The sequence below is a fragment of the Hyaena hyaena genome, unplaced genomic scaffold (genome assembly GCF_003009895.1).
Source record: "Hyaena hyaena isolate Hyena2069 unplaced genomic scaffold, ASM300989v1 scaffold_48, whole genome shotgun sequence".
Classification (NCBI taxonomy): Eukaryota; Metazoa; Chordata; class Mammalia; order Carnivora; family Hyaenidae; genus Hyaena; species Hyaena hyaena.
Window position 1 is genome coordinate 798,903 of NW_024080680.1, and position 7,129 is coordinate 806,031.

Sequence of the window (7,129 nt, forward strand, 5' to 3'; positions counted from 1 at the left end):
TTCTCTGAGCACATATTCAATTGATGAATGAAATTTGGTCAGTTTAAAGCTCCACAGAGAAACAATGAAGGACAGTAATTAAGAATTTGAGTTCTGGAATTAGGATGTCCTGGATTTGAGTCCTGCCTGTGTCACTTAAGTGTTATATGACCTTTGGTGAATCACCTATAAGCCTTTAAGTGCATGCATTCATTCACACCTGCATTTAATCAGTAGATATTTATCATGCACCTAAGCTCAGTACCCCAAGTGAGTGAATAGAGGATGATAAATAACACTAGGGTATCTGACATGGAGATTATGTTAAAAATGGGCAAATATGATATAAAAATAAATTATTGAACAGATAATTTCATATGCTATTGAGGAAAAGATAAAATAAAGGAATAGATGGGGAGAAATCATTTAGAAAGGTAGTCAGGAAAGGACTCTCCATATGAGTGACATTAGCTCTGAGATGTGAATAATAGGGAGCAGCCAGTTACGAAGAGCTGGCCCAAGGGCACTGCAGGCAAAGGAAAGAGAGAAAAGGCTCTGAAGTGAGTTCAAGAAATAGAATAAAAGAAATGTATGAGCAAAAGCCTATCATGAAATAATGTCAAAAGGGTAGGCAGGGACCAGATCATGCAGGACCTTACCAGCTACCATAAGTTGAGGTTTTGGTTTTAAACATACTGGGTGGCTATTGGTGTTTACAACAGGGAGATTGCTAGGTCTCACTTTCCTCACCTGGAAAATGGGATGCTATTGGGAGTGGTGGAAGGTTAAATGAAGTAAAGCATGTATGGTGGTCAGCAGCCCCTGAAATATATTGAGCCCTTGATAACTAGTAGATTAAAAGTTTTGGCTGCTAAAGTTTAGCCAGGGGATGTCCTTGCCTTTCCTATGGGAAGGAACGAGAACAAAAGGTTAAACCAAATGGACCTTGGCAAAGAACAACCAAGCATTCTGGGCTCTCCAGGCCACAGAGGCTTATGTTGAACAGCCACTGATCATAATTCAGGATAACAAATGTCCCTTCATTTCATGGAACTGTGGCATGCTGGGACTATCTTGTTTATGAGCTTGATGAATCAGATGAAAGGCTTTCCCAGTGTTGTCTGATACTAATTATCTTTTAATGAAACCTTCTTGATTGCTGTAAAAAATACCCCAAACTCTGTTTTCCAGGCAACAAGCCAGTGCCACACAGTCAGCATTGACTAATGCTACTGATATATTGCCAGAGCCTGAGAGCCCTTGCTTACCCTTCCTGAAATATGGGATTTCAGGATTCATGTTCCCATTTCTTTGATATGTTGTTTGATAATAGTTTTCTTTGTGAATGGTATATACTATCTTGGGGATTAAGGACAAAATATACCATACTATTCTCCCCCTTCCCAAGACGAGAGGCCTTCTGTCAATATCCATTTCCAATATATTTGCACTCATTTTTCAACAATACTGTGTTTTGGGAAAGACCATCCCTAAGCTTGAATTTACAACCACCTGTTGCTTTTCCAGGAGACATGATCCCCCCCACCTTGAATGGCCTTTTGTGTGATAAGATACTCCCTTTTTCAAGGAGTAATAAAAGAGCAGAGGACAACACAACTGAATGTATCATTCAATGCCCTTAGTTGCTTTGACATTATTTTTGGATGGATTCAAGCTGTCAAAACCCCTCTGCCCCAAGACCCAATTCAGCCATTGTCTAGCCAGACAATGTGGCCCTTGTGTGAACAGAGAGTGAAGACACGTAGTCACATACCAATGAGAAAAAATCCACATAGGCTGGCAGGCAAGTTGGGGCTAGTTAAGGAGGCTTAAACTGCTCTAATGTCAAGAGACAGTAAGCAGATTGTCCTGACAGCTTCCAGAGAAGCCACTGATGCAGCTCTCTTCCCGTTGCTATGACCACACGCTCCAGAAAGTAATTTTGTGTTAACCTTTCCACCTCAGTCCCTGAAGTGCCATTGAGACCTCTAAAAATCAGCAGAGGATGATAAGAGCTTGTAGCTGACATTGGGCTTCAGTGAGCAATGATGTCTAAAAGTAGGTGACTGGCCCCAGCCTTCCATTTTGAGGTTTCAGGGTCTAGCCCTTGTCAGTGACCACCTATCATGAGAATCATCAGAAATCATGCTCACTGTAATGCAGAATACTGAGGTAGAAAACAGGTAGAAAATACAACTGTCACAGAAGACTGAACCCCCCTGTATTTCCATGATTATTTCATGATTCCTATGATATAGAAAGCACAATCATTATTGGAAGAAAACTTTGTTGAATCACTGTAAATTGATAAGAACTACTAAAAAGTCCAAATCACCAGCACTTTCTCTACCTACAGGTAGACTGCTTCATTGCAGTTTCTTTGGCCGTAAGCAAAGAAATCCCCTCTGACTAGTTTATATTAAAAATGAATTTAATGAAAACATATAGGGAAGCTCAGTTTAAGGAAATAATGAAGAACTGGATTTCAGAGAGGACAAAAACTAAAGTAGCTCTGGAAATCATTTGCTAGCAAATGTGTTGGTGTGTTGGGGTACCATTATCTTGAAGCTGTACCAGTAGTTTTCTTGTCTTTAATTATTCTATGCAAAATTCAGTTTTCTAACAGAAAAAGTTAGCTATAGCTTGAGTTAAAAGCTCAGCCCTTCATCAGGGAAGGGCAGAGAACTTTGATGGAACTTCAAAGATAGCTTGCATTAGAGGTGGGTGCTAGATGATGGGAAGACCAAAATAAATGCACTGAAGGGAAAATTTGGAAGTTGTTTGATGGGCATAAAAACAGCACAAGAGTACATGTGTGTATGCACGTGTGTGTGTGTGTGTATGTGTATGTGTGTGTACACATATAATGTTATTTTGCATTTTTCATGCTATGACATCTTGGGGCCTTGCTGATGCTGGAGGCACAGAACCTCCAAGGTTTAGCTAATTTCTAGAGCTAGTAAAGGAGAATACCTTTCATATAAAAATCAACGAATCCAGAGCCCATCCCCCTAACACTTTCTTTCTTGGGCTCTTCCTCTGGGCCATTTTGTCTACCTGTCTTAATCACCCCAGGACCAGGTATAGACAACTAGGGACAACCCTTAAGCCCCAGAGCCCACTGAGACTATTCAAACTAGCCAAAATCAAGCCTGCTTACTCTGCCTCACCCAGTCCTTCTAAAAGAAACCATCATAAACCCTCTTGACCACATCTTCCCCTTGTCCCTCTACCTTGTGAATGACCCTGGTGCCATCCCATGTGGCCCTGCATGGTTTGCTGTGCTTATAGTTTCTAGGAAACTGAGTAAATTACATCATTCATGGCAGTCATTTCTGTGTCTCCATGCCTTAACATATGTGAGTAAAACAAATCATAGGCACCCTTAATGTGTGTGTGTGTGTATAAATACCAATGTATGTATATACATACCATATATACACCATATATATACCATAAAGATCTCCAGTGTGGCATCTTCTGAAATATTCTCTAAGAGTAGTTTTGATTGAACACCATCTGGACTTCCTCTGCTGACTTGACAACTTGACCTTGTCATAAGATAGGACCCGGCTATATGCCTCCTATGACTTCAAAATATCCTTCCTGTGTTCTCACTTCATTATCTAGAACTGATCTCCAAACCCAAAGCAAAAACCTTTCCTTTTGGCTCCTGGAAGAGAGTTTCTCTCATTGTAAAGAAATAATTTTAGAAGAAAAGTAGTGGGCTGCATCTCAAATGTCACTGAGATGAACACAAAGAGAAATCTTAAATATCCTTGTGACCTTTTGAGATCTCAGCACTACCCACAGGTACTGACATTCGATCAAGCTAATATAGCAGCATGAAGATCGGTGTCCGAGCCTCACCTGAAAGAGTTAATGCAATTTCCAAAGGCCCTCAGCCTGTTCCCAGGGAGTAGGTAAGGTACTAGTACTTCCTTTTGTCAGTTGGTTCGATTTCTAATGCCTTTAAGGAGACAAAAGCTATGTATGTGTGTGCAGTAGCTGCCCTTTTTAGGGACTTTTTATTTTACTTTAAAAAATTCCTGCTGAACATTTTAGAGAGTGTGATCATGTTTGGTGCCAAATGAAAAATGACATAAGGGGTTTGCGGGGAATCTGCACATCCTGAAGTTTGAGGGTTTTAAGTTCCTCCTGAGGGTGATTCTGTGGCAGAAGAAATAGTTAATTAAAACAAAAAGGACCTTGAATTTTGTGAAGGTGTTTCATGTTGGGGGAGTAGGTGGAGATTTTCAGATGTTCTCTCTCTCTGTCTTTCTCTTTTTTTTCCCCTTTATATTTCCAGTTTGAGGGCTATTCTGAATATATCCCAGTTCCCTATTTGGTATGTATGTCAGAGAAGGAGGAAAAGAAGCAGCAATAAGAATTATAAAAGTGACCCAAATCCAGAGTTTTAATTGATACTTCACACCAATGCTGCTAGACTCTGAGTTCTTCTACCATAAAGACACTAGTATGAGAAAGGAAGACGTTTGTATCCCAAAGGGTTACTTACTCCTCTGGGAGATTTTCCATTTTCTGGCCATTGTTGTGCCTCTCTGCAGAATTCTCCTGCAGCTAAAATTGTTTGGTGAAAGCTCTCTGAACACTTCAGGTAAGTGAGAAGGAAGTCTTTGGCCATCCCTCCCCAAGCTGATGCTAACCATGGATCTGCCAGCAGCTATCAGGGCAAATGCTGTCACTTCCTAGAGGCCACCCTGAGGTCTGACTTAGGAGAATTTTCCTGGAGCTGTTTTTGGTGAATTGCTACACAGCTGAATGTTCCGTGTGGCCATTAAACTTTTCTTTTTTTCTTCAAAATTTAGAATTATCCCTAAACCATGTTCAAATGGAATTAATATCTTTGACCGTGGCATAAATCCATGAAAAGAAAAGCTTCTGAAATGTTGACGGTGAAAGAAGGGGATGTATAGATGTTGTGAGTAAAAGTCATTCAAGACACATTTATTGAGTGGAAACTAAAGGTAAATACCATGAGAAGTACTAGGGAAAAGTACTTTTGAATAAGGGACACTTTTAGGTAATTTTGTCTGGCACCTCACTGGGAAAGGGAATATGGACATGACATGTAGCTAAAGTGGGGTCTCAGCTAGAGCTTAACGTGGGAACCCCACACGTGTGCATGTTTCACAGACTAGTGGTCAGTCTGAAGTCAGTTTGCAGAGGAGCTGAGGAATATTCTGGCACAAAACTTCTGCTAAGGGCCTGGTATATCTAGGAACTTCTTGCATATGTATTCCTTACAACTACACTGTGCAGTAAATTTTATTACCTACTCCATGTTTAAATTACAAGGAAAGTGAGATCCAAAGAAATTCAGTGATTTTCATTCATTTCATTCAGCAATATGTATTGAACACCTACCATGCTCCCACCTTTTCTCCATGTTCCAGAGATATAGCCATGAGCAAAAAGCCAGGTCTCTGTCTCCTAAGATCGCATATTCTTAGGAGCAGGTAAGACATCAGGCAGTAAATATGAAAGGCAAAACAATGAATGAAAGCCATCTGTGTTCACTCGGCCATGTGTATCAGAGCTGTCATTTCACACCAGATTTCCCAAATCTGTTTGCCACACTGCCAGAAATTTCTCAGACTCTAAAATCAGACTCATTGGAATATACCAAAAGTATTTACCAATGAAATTTAGAAGAATGTGTTGGTGTTTTGAGTTTTCACTTTTCTTATCCTTTAGGGTTGCCCTTGATCTTGGCTATGACTTCATTTCATCCATAGGGCAATGCCGGGAAAACTAGATAGTAAAAGTCAAAGTGACTTTTTTCCAGGTAGAGTTAGATATTGGGTTTCTGGAAGTCTAGGCTTTTATTTCTTTCATTGCACTCTTTGAAATCCTCAGCTTACCTTATCTCGAAAATTTTGTTCAGCACAATATGTTTAATTCTATCCATTCTTGAAAATGCACGTTCACATAGCAGCTCAGGGTGAGGGCCAGTGAAGAGAGCCATACCTTTGGTGGCACCTTAATTATCTGATGGAATGTGAAGATAGAGCTGTAGAAGTATGACTATAATAAAGAGAAAACATTTATTGGAAAGTACTCAGGAATGATAGAAAATATGAACACTGGTACATGTGGTTAAAAGGGAGCCCATAATCTTTAATCATAATGTTGGTCTACTTTGGATATTTTAAATGTGCTTTGATAGGTCCATTTGGGAATATTATCACCTGAGAAGTATTAAAGAGTACTTTAACTTTTAAAAATACATTGTTATAGACAGAATTGTATCCCCCTCACCACCAATTCATATGTTGAAGTCCTACCCCCCTGTACCTCAGAATGTGACTGGTTTGGAGATATGGCTTTCGAAGAGGTAATTAAGGTAAAATGATGTTACATGACTGGGCCCTAACCCAGTATCAGTACAGCTGGTGTCATTATAAGAGCTCAGGACACAGACAGGCACAAGGGGAAGGCCATGTGTAGAATGAGAGGAGGAGCCCATCTGCAAGGCAAAGGAGAGGCTTTGGAGGAAAGCAACCTCCCAAAACCTTGATTATCCACTTCAAGCTTCTAGATCATGAGGAAGCACATTTCTCTGGTGAAATCTGTGATGCTTCATTATGGTAGTCCTGGCAACTAATCCCGCGGGGTAGTTGTGCCTCTCACTGAAATTTGAAAAAAACCACATAACTAGTTTCATGGAAAATCCAAAACCATAAAAGCACACTTATGGGTAATCAGGAATGCTGAAATTAATTTACAAATATTTACCAAATTGGTCAATATCCATGGGGCAATAGCCAACTTCTTTAACTGGATATAGCTTGCATTTCTATGAAAAATAATTATTTGCATTACTATCAGTATTCCACAACTTACAGAGCTGTAAAATAGCTCAAAGATAACATAAGGGAGAGAGAGCCCAGGAAGGTCGGGTAGACAGAAAATCTAGATGTCTTTATTTACCCATTCAAAGTATTTTTCAACTTTTCCTTATGGAAGCTCAGCTTCTGGACACAGAGGAACCTTGAGGTTTCCTGCTTTCTCTCAAAATAGTAAAGGGGACACAAGTTTCCTAAACTATCTTAGATTCACCCAGGGTTTTCTTTTTTTTTTTTTTTTTTTACATGTATTTCTTTTTTTTTTTTTTTTTTTTTTTTTC